We start from the raw sequence: 17,247 nt of genomic DNA, 5'->3' as shown, positions 1-17,247 counted from the left end.
ATTTGAAGTTACATGAATAAGAACCACATCTTGTTTTTTCATATTTGATTAAATGGAAGGGTTAATCCTATGTTATTGTACCCACAATCCATTATAATCCTATGTTTAAATCCAATGAGTAAATAAAATTAGTATATGATGATGCCCCCACCTTGTTCTAATAGATATGATGGTATCAATCCAATTCTTAGAGAAAGAAAACCCTTGGCAAATTTTGTAATTTTAGAGAACAAATCCCAACACTTGGAAAAAGAAAAAAAAAATTGACTCCCAGGAGTAAAAACTCTCTAGAGTTTGTATGGGGAAGAAGAATTATTCCTCTTATGAAGACAGAGTATATTCCCTGATAGATACTTCTTTTCTATTTAAATAAATAAATAAGTATAATAATAATAATGGAATAATAAAAAATAAAAGTCTACTTTTCTTCTCAAACATCCTAAATATCATAATCTACCTACAAATTTTTGGCAATTACTACCTATCCTATTCCCTATGTCATCCATTACACTTGACTATTAAATTTCCCTTACTAAATGGGTGCACCTTTTCAAGGGGTGAGGCAGGAGTTAATGCAGACCCAGTTTAAATTTAAGAACTTTGCAACTATCCTCTCACCCACTTTCTCGCTTCACCCCACTCCATCTCTACTTTGCCATGCATACCACCTTGGACTCATGTTGATTTTGTGTTCAGAGGTTTATCTAGCAAATCCCTTTCCTTTTGCCACCCTTCCTTGGAATTGATGTTGCTTGGTGATTGGATATGTTGTTCACATTACCCATCACCATTCCCTTCTTGCACCTACGTACTTCTTGATCCGCTACTACTTGGAGATTTTTGTTAGAGGTGTAAGGAAGTGCATGGAGCTTTGGGTAGTGGAAAAGTAGGTGGGACAGCCTACTTTTCCCTAGTCATGTGGCTAGTTGGGTTTGTTTTAGTAGCTTTAATGATGTTTAGTATTTTATTTAGGAGTTATTCTTTAGCAATAAGTTTGTAATACTTTATTATATATATAGTCCTTGGGATATGAAAGAATTTGATTAAAGAGTAATTAGAAGGAAGGTTAGGTTAAGTAATTTAGCTTAAGGATAGTTAGTGTATAGGATAGTATAGATTTTGTCTTAGTTAGAAAGTTTAATTATTTTTTCTTTTGATAATTTAATTAATATGTTCAATTTTTTTTATATAAATTTAAAAATATTACCTAAATTAAGGCTAGTAGGAGGAATTTATTTAATTTTTTATTCGTGATGTGAAGTGATTGTATGGTTTAACTTGCAAGATAGTATTATTTTAATCTAAAATGTTGTCTTAAAATATGATGGATGTTAGAGTTATTTTGTTAATTTAATTTTATTAAGATTATGATTGGTAATTAATTTTTAGGTTTATAATTACTTTCTTTTAATAGTGATATAGTAAAATTATAGTTGGTTTTATCTAGCTCCCTTTTATGTAAATAAATTTGCAATTATTTAAGTATTGATTTAACATTAATTTAATTTAAGTTATAGATATATTTTATCTTTGGAGATTCAATTAAAGTTATTGATCATAATATTATTGTAACTGCAATGAAAGTGTCTTAGGGTTTGTAAGTGTTTTGTTATTGTGCATAGGTTTTATAGGTTAGTTTTTTTTATGGTCATTTAACTTTTTTTTTTTTTTTTTTTTTAAGTTTAGTGTATTTTTGCCTCAATTTTTGTGCATGACAAAAAGGATCCAACGGATTACAAGAGATTTTTTACATTGAACTTGATACATTGCCAAACACATCTGTCAATAAGGAGATTTCTACTCTCGATTCTTCCTTTGTCACCGAGTTGCAAGAAGTTCAAACTGAGTCACATTCTGATGCTACAAATCCAATGCCTACTGAGCCTGAGCAACCAAAACCAAAAGTTGAATTTCAAGAAGATGATAATGCAATTCATTCAAAAGTAAAGGAACCTATATTAGCCAAATATGTTAGGAGGCATCATGCACCAGATCAAATTATTGGAGATAAATCAAAAGGTACTATGACAAGAAGTAAGCTAAAAGGTACATGTTTACTTGTATATTTTGAACCTAGAAATATCAAAGATGCATTGGAAAATGATAGTTGGATTGAGACTATGAATGAAGAGATAGAGAAAATAGAGGGGAACAAAACTTGGACTCTTGTACCTAGGCCTAAAGATAAAAATGTGATTGGAACAAAATGGGTATTCAGGAATAAGTTGAATGAAGATGGTAAGGGATCAAGAAACAAAGCTAGATTGGTATATAAAAGCTACTCTCAAGAAGAAAGAATTGATTATGGTGAAACTTTTTCTCCTGTTGCAAGATTGGAAGGTGTCAAGAACTTACTTGCATATCCAGCATATAAAGGATTTAAGGTATATTATATGAGTGTTAAATCTACATTTCTCAATGGTATTCTTGATGAAGAAGTCTACATTGAACAACCCGAACGTTTTGTTGATCTAGAAAAAAGGGACATGGTCTACAAATTACACAAAGCATTGTATGGTCTAAAATAAACCCCTAGTGCATGGTATGAAAGATTGCATAACTACCTTATACAGATTGGTTTCCAAAGAACTAATGATAATAGTAGTTTTTACATTAAGGACTAGATAACAAGATTGTTTTAGCGGAAATATTTGTGGATGATACTTTATTTATAAGGAATGATGATCTATTCAAAGAATATTCAGAGAAAATGAACAAAGAATTTGAAATGTATATGTTTGGTTGGATGAAGTTCTATGTTAGTCTTTAGATACAGCAAAGCAAGAATGGTATCTACATCACTCAGTCTAAGTATATTAGGGAGATACTCAAGAAGTTTGTTATGGAAGATTTAAAACTAGTTGAAACCCCCATGTGTAATGGACTAAATCTTACCAAAGATGATGACTCAAAAAAGATAGATCAAACCTTATATAGATCAATGATTGAAAAATTATAGTATGTAGTTCATATAAGGCCTAATATTTCTCTTGTAGATGGTATAGTGGCAAGATTCTTGAAATAACCTAGAGAAAATCATATGAAGGAAATAAAAAGAATTTTGAGAGATTTGAAAGATACTAAAGACTATGGCTTATGGTATAAAATTGGAGGAAATCTAAACTTAAAAGTATTCACTGATGTTGATTGGCCCAGAAATATTGATGACAAAAAGAGTACAAGTGGTGGAGCATTCTTTGTTGGTAAAAGGTTGGTATCTTGGACAAATAAAAAGAAAAATTGCACATCCCAATCTATAGTAGAAGCAAAATATGTTGCAAAAGCAGTGAATTATTCTAATATTGTTTGGTTTAAATAGTTCTTGGAAGGCATGAAGTTTGAGATCAAAGAACCAACTATCATGTTTGTGATAATACAAATGTAATTAACATATCAAAGAATCCAATGATGCATTCCAAAATCAAGCATATTGCTATAAAATACTACCTTGTCAGAGAATTGGTACAGGATAAAGAAATCAGATTGGAATATGTCCATGGAAAAGAAAACATTGTAGACATATTTACCAATTCATTACCTAAGGATGCATTCTTGTATCTAAGAAGTAAGTTAGGGGTCATTCCCCTATCTAAAGCTCACTAAAATAAAGTTTTAGTGGTGCATCAATAGGAACCAAGTTGAAGATCTATCAGTTGATGCAGCATAGTCAAGAGAAAATTGCATATGAATTAATACTCAAGGTGCATTAATACTCATTTGGTATGTGTTGTCTTTGGCATGGTTGTTAAAGAGGGAGATTTTACTATTATATCTTTCTGAAAAAAATTTGGAGAAGAAGCTATGTAATTCCTTCACAGAGGGAGATTACTGCATTAGAGAAGCTTGTGGCATAAAAATTTTAGAGGGAGAAACTTTCTATCAGAGAAAGTCTTGTTTTCAAATTTCATTGTGCTATACCATGTTGTGTTGCCATTAATGCCAAAGAGGGAGATTTTTGGATACAATTGTCTAATTGTATTTTGTCATTGATGTTACACAAATTTCATATTAGTTGGCAGTCAGTGCTTACAAAGCTCACTTGGTTAGCAAGGAAATTTTCCTTTTTTAGCAAGCATTCCTGGAGATTACTCTGCAAAGACAGTGTCTATCAAGCTCACTCAAGTGTCAAAGGAAATTATGTTAGAAAGAAATGTTAACCTAGCTCTCATTATTAAAAAAGGAAAGTTGGTTAGAGTCAGTGTTCACCGAGTTCACTTGATTTCCAAAGGATTTTTTAGGTTCATAGTATTAACCAAACTTATGTTGGTTAACATAGGAAAACACTTTAGGATCAGTGTTTACCGAGCAGGGTTGGCCAATGAAGGATTTTGTTGATTTAAGAAATGAAGTTTAATTATTTCAAGTATTGATTCTAGCCAATTTTGGTAATGATTAGTGGTCATTGTAATTTTTAAATGAGTTGACTTGATAATTTTTATGGTATAAATATAAGGTCAAGTTGAGATTCTAATGTATGAGTGAGTATGCAAGTGTGTTAATTTTTTAAGAAGGAAAGTGTGATCGAACTTGAAGAAAGGTCAAATATCTTTAAGGAGTAGAAAACTAATATTCAATTAGGAAAGATCTAGCATGAAGTAGAACAAATATCTATAATCATAAATTCATTTTCATTTCATTATTACTTTCTTACCATTGTAGCAGTGATTCCTAAATCTCTTAATAGAGTTGGTTTAATAGCTAGTTGTAAATCCTCTAACAAGGTGATAGTTCCATTGAATTTTTTTCAAACCTCTTGCAAGGCCACTCCTAACAAGGTGATTAAATCCTCTAACAAGGTCACACTTAATAGTGTGTTTTGTAACCTTTAACTAGGTTGGCTCCTAACAGTGCTCACTTCAAAAGAGTGAAAAATAGTAACTAGTTACATTGGTGATTTTTCCCATACTGGGTTTCCATGTTAAAACTGGTGTCTCTTGTGTTCATTTCTTTTCTCTCATATTTTTAAATTATTAATATTGATAATAGATCTACTAAAGTATAACATACATTGCATTTACCAGGTTACATCATTTTCAATATGTTTACCGAGTAACAGCAGTTAATAGTTTTATCAAACATCTAAGGGATCTATGGACATGTTTTTGTGGTAATTAATTCACCCCCCCCCCCCCCCTCAGTTACTCCATCTATATTTCCAACATACCCTTCTCCCCTTGCTTTACCAGACTTGTCCAAAGTATTGTACACTTCCATTTATGAACATCCTATGTCTTCTACAAGAAATGGATATACTCCATTTTTTACCTCAATCAATCTATATCCTAGTAATTTATTCAATCATTTTTCTTTCATAAGCTTTGTTATCTTTTGTACTCCATCCCATCTACCCACTACAGTGTAAAGTTTTAACATGAGAGCATAATTTCCACTATCTGTAGGCTCCAACTCAAAATTTTGATTTTCCACATGTTCTCCTACATTTGTATTATGATAGATTCTATAAGAAGAAAGAAAAGCTCCCCATAAATGAGAATTTGGCTTTAGTGGCATGTTCTTGATAAAATTATAGACCTCTTATAGATGGCCATCCTAACCAAGAAAGTATACCATACATGTATAGTGCTCCATATTGGGTGTGATGCAATAATATTTAACCATACAATTGAAATTTTTCCACCCTTGATCAATTTTGTCTACATGACTACATGCATACAAATCAATAGTAAAGGTGACATGATCTAGTTTTAAACCTTCCTTTTGCATCTGATAAAACTTTGAGAGAGCTTCCTCTCAATGTCCATCAATAACATGCACAAGAATCATTGTATTCCATATGACCACATTCAGTTTAGATGACCTCAAATATGAGGCATATATGTTGTAAGCTCCCATATCTAGCATACTTATCAATAATGGCACTTGTCACAAAGATATCAAAAATGAAGACCTCTTTTAATTATGTAATTGTGAGTCATGAATAGTGGCATGTTGTGATGGTTAAGTTGTTCATTTTTTATCCTTGCCATCAAGGTTCAAATCTAATGGGGATGAGGTCCCCCATTTGTTACCTCATTGGTTCATAGCTCTAGGTCAAAGAATATATCCCTCTTTTAAAATAAAAATTATGTAATTTTGAATCTCCTTGCCCAACTACAAACCTACTACTTGACAACATGCAAAGAGAACACTTGCAATAGTGGAACTATTAGGTTTTTTACCTACCAATTGAGCTTTACAGAAGAGGTCTAGAGCCTCATTGGTAATACCCATGTTGAGTATTGAGTGCAATCATCACATTTTATAAGGATGTGTTTCTTTCACACATTTTATCAAATACATTTTCTACATTCTCCTTATCATTGGATATGGCATACCCTATAATCATTCCATTGTTTGAGATAATATTTCTAGATGGCATTTTGTCAAACACTTGACATGAAGTCAAAAATCTCTCGTATTTGGCATACATGTCAATCAAGGCATTATCCACAACATCTATGCCAAGAATAATATTTTTTAGTATATTACCAAGGATCTCCATCCATAGCCTCAAAGCTGAAAGATGAGCACATGCAAATAGAATACTTGAGATGGTGACAGAATCTAGTATCATATATGTAATTTACATTTGATGAAATAGGTTTATGGCTTTACTAAAACTTCCTTTGTGGATGTGAGTTGAAATCATTGCATTCTAGGATACCAAATCTCTTTTAGACATGTTGATAAACAAATGGCTTGTAACCTCTAGACTCTTGTAGCTTGCATACAAGCTTATAAGAGCATTTCTCATGATAATTTAAATTTAAAAAGCTCTATTTTGAATTATATAAGCATGGAGTTCCTTACTCTTTCAAATATTCTCTAAGTAGCCACCTGCAGAAAGGGCACTTGTAGTGGTAACGGCATCTAGGTTCACTCCTAACAATTGCATTTGACCAAATAAGTTTATAGCATTAGCAAAGTATGCATTTTTTACATATCTTGCACTATTTTCATTCTAGGAAAATATATCTCTCTCGATCATTTTTCAAACATTTGTCTTGCTAATTCTATAGCCATGCTTTTTAAGTACATATCCACAATTTCTTATAGAAATTTGTAACTAAAGTTTGTTTCTGATTACATAAGCATGAATTTTCTTGCCTTCAGACAAGTCACAAAAAGAGATAACATAGAGAATGGTTATGAAAAATGTGCATCACTCCCTCCTTAGCTACAAATATCTTCTAATAATCCCTTAATTTTTATTTCAGGTAGAGGAGGTAAAACATGTATTCTATTGATATAAAAATCGCATGTACCTAATGAATGCATAGAGAAGTAAGTAAAACTTGCCTCATATTCATAGGGGATATATGATGTGCACATGAAATTAACTTCTAGAATTGCATACGAATCCCCAATTTTTACAATCATAACCTGGATATACTCCTTAAGAAACTAAAGTGCACTGTTTAAACCCTCCACTACAGAGAATGTCAAAATTTTATAGAAGATTTTGTCATATCTTTATTTTTTCCTCTTTTTAGTTTTATTAAGAATATAAAAAAAATGAAGGCACTTCATTTGTCATGTCACCAAGTGGAGTATTTTAGCTATTTTATCTAAAAATAGAAAATAATTACATTTGGATGTATTTATCATTTCATTGTAACATTAATTTTGTTCATCTCATTTATTTTTACTTCAAATTAGTTCTATTTCACATTTTCACTAGGATATGCTAATCTCTAGACAAAATAAAGTCAAACTTTTTTTTTAGATTCACAAACACAGTGATTATTTTCCCATTTGTTTGTTATTTTTTACTACAAACTATGCAAATCATGAGGATCAAATGCTGAATTTTTTGGAAAAATCCATAATTTTTTTTTATTTTTGGAAAATTGGTCAACTATACAATTTTTAGGGAGGATAGCCACATCCATTTTCATTATACATATGAGTTCATTTATATTATCCACTTTTATTACATATTATTTTAGTCATAATCCTAAAATCATCATATAGTATCATTTATTTCATCATATTCTTAACATATTTATTATTTTATTATCTCATTAATTCATTTCTTATGCATAGCATTTTTTTATGCATTTTACAACATATTTTTTATATCACATTTACACCATTTATTTAGTTTCATTTGACATTTCATACATTTGGATAAGCATTTAAATCTTCTTACATTTTGTAATTTAATCCATCAAATTCATACATGTATACATACATTAGACATAATTCATACATCCATAATTTATGTGCATTACAAATTGATTAGAGCACATGCATCTATCATCAAACATTATCCTACATCATAAAATAGTCAATACATACACCACTGCATAAATGAGTTATATTTATTCATTCTATGATGTTATCAAATGTTATTGTATAAAAGTTTCATTTAGTTATTTTTGTTTGAGTGACTAAATATTAGTAAGTAATTATTCAATCATTTATTTGGTCATTTATTCAATCATTTTTATTTGTTTGACCTTGTGGTTTTACTTGATGACCAAATTAGTCATTTATTTAATTATTTAGTCATGTAACCATTTATTTGCTAAAATTCTACTAGTGTGCATTGTAGTATAAATTTAGCCTATTAAATCTTACAATTGATTGCTTATAGTATCTACCCTATTAGGAGAAATAAGGACTATTAGGTCTACCTTGTGAAAGGATTTACAACATACAATGAAGTATGCACTCTGTTAGATTTGAAAAAGATTGTTAAGTCCACCTTGTTAAAGGATTTGATTGATGCACCTATTAGGATGAATCAGTGGTTGATCTCTTATCTACAACTTGGTTTGTTGAATGAGATTCCTTTGAAATATAATGAGCACCTTGTTGTGATAGATAATACTCTACTTTTCCTTATACTTCTTGTAACCTTCTTAATTCACACTCATCTACCTCTTTCTTGTTGTTCTTCCATGAATTGGATATGATAAGATGTATTACATATATACCAATCCAATTAATTACCTTCTAGAATTGGCTACAACACCTAATTCAAATAATCTTCATAAAGTTGACCCACTACTATAACTTAGGTTTAGAAGATCACTTGTGTGATTATCTAACACTCAATAACACCATTAACACTTAGCAAGCTCTTACACTTAGTTGGTGTTGATGTTGGTTCATATTGATCACTCTAAGTAGTAGGAACTCGGCTAGCACTTGATGACTTGGTGAATAGTAAAGAGCTCGGTAGACATTGAAATACTCAACTAAAATTGCATGGCTTAGTCAACACCACCTTTGTTCACTTCATTAACACTGTCAGCTTGATAGATACTAATAAGCTTGGGTAGCACTATAGAGCTTGGTTAACACTACATCCTTCATCGCTTATACTAAAGAGCTTGATAGACTCTATGAAGCTCTTCTTCCATTGCACTTCTCTTATGATGTTCGATAGTAACTATGAAGCATGACATACACTGCATTCTATCTCAGATGTTTGGTAGACACTATGAAGCTTAGGAGACTCTTATTTTTGCATATGAGCTTAGTAGCAATGTAAATAACTAAGTGTTAAGCCACTAATAGAAAAATGATTTGAACATAAGGTCAACAATATTCCCCTTTGGCATTAGCAACAAAAATACTTATCATATCAAAATATAAGTCAAAACTCCCCCTATCAACATGTTTGGGTCTGAAACTCAATTTTGACTGTTGACTATTGTTGTTGCTGCTTGGTGACCTCTAACTCTCTTTTTTTAATTTTTCAAAATTGTTTTTGTGAACATATTTTTTATTTTGTATATACATCTTCCATACTATACATGTATTTCCATCCTTGTATACAAATATCTTTCCCTTTATTTTACATATGATATACATTCCCCCTTGATTTTGACACAAATGACAAAATTGCATAACTACAAGGTAACACCAAAATATTAAAAAATCAATGTGTACTTTCAAAATTATGGACATTTTCTTGTCCCAATTATCTTGCAAAATTTTTGATGGGTACAAAGTTATTTGCACCTCTACTAATAGTTCCATCATGCGATCAACTATAGAGAAATTGTTGTCATGGATCAATGTTTTTGCATGTGCAATATTTTTTTGCATTGTATCCATGTTGGGAAGTATCATGTCTTGTATTTCTACTATTGTGTCCCTTGTCCTAGCTTCTTCCCTCAATAATTCCACCTGTAGATCTGTCAGATTACTGATTTTCACAAAATGTGCAAAACTATAGTTAGGATCAATTGACAAATAATGCAAACATGTCTTTATGTCAGCATCTATCTTAGATATTTTTTCCTTTATTTCTTTTATGAGGTTTGATGTGTCACTCAATTTCAAAAATAAAGAAACAACATTATTTACATAATTCTTAAAATTTGAAAGAATGGTAGATAATTCTACTTGATCAATGGTAATCTTCTAAGCTACCTTCTCCAAAACTTTATTTTCGATCTTCCTTTATACCTCTGTAAAAAAAATTCTTGATCATCCATTTCCTCATTATATTTGTGAACAATTTCAATAAATTGATCCAAAATCGGTTGTTTTTCATCAACCTCAATGTTTAGTGCATCAATAAATATGACCTTGATATCTTTAAGTACTTAATTTTTCTTTTTCTTTTCCTTCTCCTTTCTAATATTTTGTTGGTTGGCCCTTTTCTTCCACAAATCACCAAGGGTATCCATTTGATCAGGAGTCAAATTGGAAAGATCCCAATTTGGTATTACAATATTCTCCTCTAAATCAATTTCGTTAGTAAAGGCTTCTACCTCTTTACCCTTTTCCTTATGAATAACTAAAGGAATAATTTCCTTATCTTTCTTCAAAACTTTAGTGCATGATTGAGGCTTAACCTCAACTATCATTGCACTTGCCATAGTAGAAGCAATAGTAGAATTAGTATCAACAATAGTTATTATAGGAAAAATTATTGATGTTGGTTGTGAATCGGTTAGGCCTAATGTTGAGATTATTTAAGCTTGTTTCTCGATAGATGAAGTGATGAAAACTTCACTCATCATTATGCTTGGTAGTATTGCTCCAATTATTATTTGGGTGCTTGATGAAGCAATGTTTACTACAACTAACTTGATAGTAGCCTTCTCTAAGCTAGGTGGTACTAAGGCTTTGGAGAGAGTGGGAGGGAGGCTATTTTTTAATCTCAGATTGGTTTTGACATATGAGCATCTATACACTTAAGTCATTTAGAAGTTAGAACTCAATTCATGTTGAACAAGTAATGCATATCAAGCATAACATATCAGATAGTGCATGTCAAGTAGATAGATGATGTTGAGTGATTTAGATGTCAAGAAACTAATGGATGCTGAGTCATTTAGATGCCAAGTTACAAAATTGAAGTTGTAGTTGATGTCAATTATCAGGGACTTTAAGTGTTGAGTAATATAGTTTTGACATAGTTATTTGTAATGGCACAAACTACTACGTAAACTTTTTGGAGCCAACTTGAGGGTTGTTTTGCATTCCTAGAAAATAAGAACGAATCTTTATTGAGAATTCCAATGTAGTACATGCAGCCAATCAGTTACAATAAAGTATTGAGTAGCTAGATAGATGAATTAAATTTTTTGATTCATACCTAACCCTAAATCACCTAGGTCTTCTTAAGGAGAAAAAACCATAAACTTTTTATGAATATAGAAGGAGAAAAAAGAGAATTTTGAATGCACAAAAAGAGCATTCATGGTGACTAAGGTATTGTGAAATTTGAGATACATTACAAAATTAGTTAGAGAACAGAGAAAAGAGGTTAGAGGATAGAAGAGATACATTTGATCAGTGAGGATCAAGTACACATAGGAAAGAGGAGATCTATTATCTAATAGCAGCATGCTAGCCAGAGGATCATTGCTAAGACATTCTAACAAGTAAATTAGTTAAATCTCTTAATAGGCTGTTGTAAATCCTTTAATAGGGTGCTTACTTCATTGTAAGTTAAAGTCATTCTACCAAAAACACTTCTAATAGGGTGCTGAAATCCTTTAATAAGGTAATATCTAACAATCTTGTAATCCTTTAATAGGGTAGACCTTTCATATGGTAGATCATGTTTCATGATCAAACATTGTAACCTTCATTGGATACACTTTATTACTAAAATAGTGGAGATTTTTGGGTGTCATCCCCACCCTAGTTTTACCTTCTCATTAGAGGGTATCTAGGTAACCAAATATCTTGTATCATACATGTGTTGAATGTTATTTTCTTTCATACTATGGATGGATATGTTTAGCTAGCTATTTCAATTTACATAGAAATTATGAGATGGATGTGTGGTGAATGAATTTATGGTTAAATTTTTGAAGGACTAATTCACCTCTTCCCCCCCCCCCCCCCCAACTCTCAAAGTTTACTTTTCCTATTGTATTTCCAACACCATTAACTTTTTTGCTATGTTTTTAGGATCTAGGTCTTGAATACTCTAAATTTTAGGAAGATCTCCTCCTGCTACTTCTTGATCCTCTTCATCTTCTACATCATCTCCTTCTACATTTTATATCTCTTCATCATCTTCTTTTTTGTCATCATCCGTATCATCTTCTTTTTCATCATATATTTGCACAACCTCCTCAATAGGCTTATGCAGACCATAGATGTTCTTCCATGTAGTTGTGTTGGATTTCACAATAGACTCAATGTCTTTTGATAGGATTAGGAATGCATTGAATTTAGGGATCAACTTTTATCCATTTTTCTTCAATGATTCCTTCACTTCCTTATCAAGTAGACTCAGCATATGTTGTCTTAAGGTTTTTTCTATGATGTCCTTGGCAACATTGACTACATTTTCCCATTGTGGTGCAATTGCTTTAAAAAAAAATTAGGTTCTTGTCTAGTTAGTTGGGTGGAAGCACAAACCTATGTCACCCTTTGTGATATCCGTAGGGGTTCTAGCCGAAATAGTTTTGGCCAAAAAATTTCTGGCCAGAACCTTTTCAGCCATACAGATGTGGCACATTCCCATGCTGATGTGACAGCCAATTTTTTGGCAAAAACCCTTCCGATTGAAAGGGTTTTGGCCATAACCCATGTGATTTTATAAATAGCCAAAAATTTCTCCCGGTAGTCATTTTCACTATTGATTTCCCTATAGTGGTCACTAGCACAGTCAAAGTGTTTTAGTCGTAACAAGTAGGTGAATTTTTTATTTTTTGTTTTTTTATTTTTTAATATTTTTTAGTTATTACATGATAATATTAATTAAATAAAATATTTTTTTTAAAAAATTATTAATTAAATTAATTATATTTTTTTAAAAATTAGTAGTTGATAATAAAACATTAGTTACACTTTACAAAACATTAACATAGTGAACATTTTATAAAACATTAGCATAGAGTTTAGTAGTTGTTAATAAAACATTAGTTACATTTTACAAAACATTAAGATAGTAAACATTAATGTTCAACAAACCTATTAGTTACATTTTAGAAAACATTAACATAGTAAACATTAAGGTTTAACAAACAAGTATTAGTTACATTTAAATACAAAATATTAACACAGTAAACATTAATGTTCAACAAACCTATTAGTTACATTTAGAAAACATTAACATAGTACAAATTAACAGCAAACCTATTGGTTACATTTTACAAAATATTAACATAGTAAACATTAGTTCAACAAACTTATTAGTTACATTTTACAAAATATTAACATAATAAACCTATATGTCCTAAATAACATTACATTTTACAAACTGATTAGTTACGTTTTAGAAAGCATTAACATAGTAAACCTAGATGTACTAAATAACATACATGCATATTTTTTATTCACATACATGAGCTAGATTTACTAAATAACATGTGTATATTTTTAGTTACATTCAACTTTGTACATATTTATATGCATGCATGTTTTAAATTAAATTTAACTTTTAGTTTTATATGTACTTATGTATGTATATCTTAACTTTACATTTATAGTTATCTAGAGCTTTACATATATCATTATGGCATCCGGTACTAGTGGAGCACCTACGTCCTTAGGGGAGGCTAGTGTTCATGGATGGGGTCTAGTACTAAGTTAGACACAACATGTAGATGGACATCATCTACTAAGTAGAGACAGTGTTTATTTACAAATGCTATTGCTAGATTATCTCATGCTCTTGAGTTTCTTGATTCTACATTGTTAGCTTCTACCACTCTCCCTAATAGGAAGAAGGTTGTTTCTATTAGAGATGAGTTGTGCCAGATGATTGAGATGATCTCCTAGTACAACCCATTTGATGATATTAGTATTGAGACATTTTACTCTTCCCTTTCTCACAATGTCACTGGCACTGTGAAGTATTCACAGGTTGATGGTCAAGTCTCCACCGCTATGGTGAAGACCATGTTTCCCTTTTATATAGATAGGGCTAGGGTTAGAGGTTATTTAATGATGAAGTGTATAGATCAGCTTGTCACTCCATTTATATAACCTTGGTTGTTAGCTGTGCATCACAGGTGGCCATAGAAGGATGAGTTTCCCCTTTATTTCTGCAAACAATTATTTGCAAAATTTCATTTACATTAGGATGTTGACTATACAAGTTTTCTAGGTCATGTTGGACAGGGTCAAGGCTAACTATTAGAGAAATTTAGACCTATGGACACCCCTACACCTGTTAATAAATGGGCAATGGTGGGTCCAAACCTTTTGGTCATGCCAAGAGGTCCATAGATGACTGTTGTAGGTTTGAGTGTTCCTAATGATACAGTTAGGACTCAGATATATTCTAGCATTGCCATAGTTGTCACACAATTATAGGAGATATCTTCAAATAGATGTGGTAGATATATGTTACGATCTCATGGTCCCATTTTGACAAGTGCATCCTCTAACATAGGAGTTGATGATCTATATGAGATGGCAGATCTACGATTGCCACTAGAGGTTTCGACCATATTAGATATGGATGCATTGTGTCATATGACATCTTATTCAGTATATGATCTTCTTGTAGCATATTAGGAATTTTCAATGGTCATGAGGATTCCTCTTCATGAAATTGGTGGATATATTAGCCATATTTTGTCATGCACAATACGACCATAGCCGTCATAGGGATAGGAGGATATCCCTGCACATTTTATAGCACCTGCTCCTACAGAGGGCCATATAGATCCTATCCCCATAACTCCTGTCCTCACAAAAATCCCCACACCTACATGGGATCTTGTAGCACTTGCTCCTACTCCTACTCCTACTCCTACACAACCTAGCCTTAGAGCACCTAGATTCTGTTATTTAGAGATCACTCTATCACTACATGACTTAGATATCGATCAAATTGGTAGAGCATTACATGATGCTATGGTAAATATTGTAAATTTATATATGCTTATATTTATTGTTACTATATAAAATTTACACATACATATTCTTAAGTGATTCAATTTAACTTGTGTACATGTACATGTGTGTTCTATAGGGTCTTAGTGATAGTATGTTGCATTTTGGAGATCTTCAAACCCTAACATATCCTCCATGACATGAGTCACAAGTATGTTATGTATTTAATAATATATATTTCATGGATATATATATTATACACATATGATACTCATGCCAACAGGAGTTCTAACCGAAACACTTTCTGTTAGTTGGGCTGACATGAGTTCTAGATGAAACACTTTTAGTGAGAATGGTTTTTGCTAGAACTACCTATGTGACATCCTAGGTGGCAGCCACACAAGTAAAAATAAGAACTTTTGCAAACTTCTCACTTTGAAGGCCAATTTGACATACTAAATTGAAGTTTTTTAAAAAACTAAAAATATAGTTTTATAGATCTCAAATTCAAGATTATGATTATATAATTTTATTTTTATTTTTATTAAGGATAATATGTTATAATTTGAAAATATTACAAGTACATATTTTAAGATTCACGAATTTTTCTATTCAAAAAAATATAAAAATAGTAAATCATGTTCAAAAATTATTATTTTTTAATGTTGCACTAGAGGAGAAAGTCTTCTAGAATATGTAATTTTGTTTTAAAAAATATGTAGATTTGATAGAAAAATTTTGACAGGAGAAAAAAAATGTCAATTTCAGATAACTTTGACTTTGACCAGTTATAACTTGAAAAATATTAGCCAAATTTCAATTTTTCTTTTTTCGTGCACTAGGTATACATGTCAACTCTAACATATTCAAAAATCAAACCAAAATATGAAAATTTTCATATATTTGTTTGACAGGAAAAAAACTCTATATTTTTAGCATTTTTTTTAAAATTTAAAAATAGACTTTAAAAATTTAAAAATGGATAAAATTTTCACTCAATTTTTTAAAAAAATTAAAGATATAAACTTCATCTAATTTTACACATTTCATTAGTTTACATCATCTTCAAATTCTGAGCACAAATGCCACTTTTATGTCGTTAAAGTTGAAGACTTTAAATTTTGATATCACTTCTCCTTTATAAAAGGTGACACAGGTTTGTGCTTTTACCCAATTCCTCTTGAGAGTACTTCCACTTAGTTGTCTTAGCCACTAGGGCTTCCTCAATTAATTTTTTCTCCTTCTTGGTCCTTGTTTCATATTTGAGAAATTTGAAATCTCCCATGCCTCCTCCACATTATAGTCTTCATAGTCTTTCTTGGAAGGTACGGGAAGACCTCTTAAATACTACTTCCTCTTCTTCATCTTCACCCATTTTCAACCTCTTTCTGGACTTTGCAAGTCTCTAACTGAATATAGCAGGGGAGGACTTTGTAGGTCTAGTTATGATTGTTGGAAATATTCAAGATATGATAGGTTACTGAGAGGGGAGGGGTGAATCAACAATGTCAAAACTTTAAAACAATTCAGCACTTTAACCATATATATTATTCACCATTTATTCATCTGATCTACTACATATATGAGAGAACAAACATTTATAACACATGTACACAGTGATTTGGTGACCCAGAAACCTTCCAAATAGAAAGTAAAGCTAGGGTGGGGATGATACCCACAAAACTTCATTACTATAGTATGAAGTTGGCCTGTTAAGGCTTACATTGACCGCTTTTGGTGATCTACCCTGTTAGGAGCACAAAGGACTGCTAGGTCCACCTTGTTAGAGGATTTTACAAACATACACTGAAGTATGCACTCTGTTAGGAGATTTATACAAAAGACTGTTAAGTCTACCCTATTAAAGGATTTACAAAACTGATTCACCTGTTAGGATGAAACAGTGGATCTACTTACAACTTGATTAGATCCTTAAAACATAGATCACCTCTTTTGATTGATGAATCTTTATTGCTC

The 17,247-nt window shown here is 31.4% G+C and overlaps 1 pseudogene; it reads right to left on the bottom strand.

Moving 5' to 3' along the window:
- Positions 1 to 5,214: 5,214 nt before the first annotated feature.
- Positions 5,215 to 7,147, bottom strand: LOC149573533 (pentatricopeptide repeat-containing protein At2g13600-like; annotated as a pseudogene).
- Positions 7,148 to 17,247: the final 10,100 nt, after the last annotated feature.

Source organism: Cupressus sempervirens, chromosome 2 (assembly GCF_028749045.1).
Source record: "Cupressus sempervirens isolate cs-2001-9-10 chromosome 2, ASM2874904v1, whole genome shotgun sequence".
Taxonomy (NCBI): Eukaryota; Viridiplantae; Streptophyta; class Pinopsida; order Cupressales; family Cupressaceae; genus Cupressus; species Cupressus sempervirens.
Note: the sequence above shows the minus strand (reverse complement) of the source record. Positions and strands in the feature narration are given on the sequence as shown.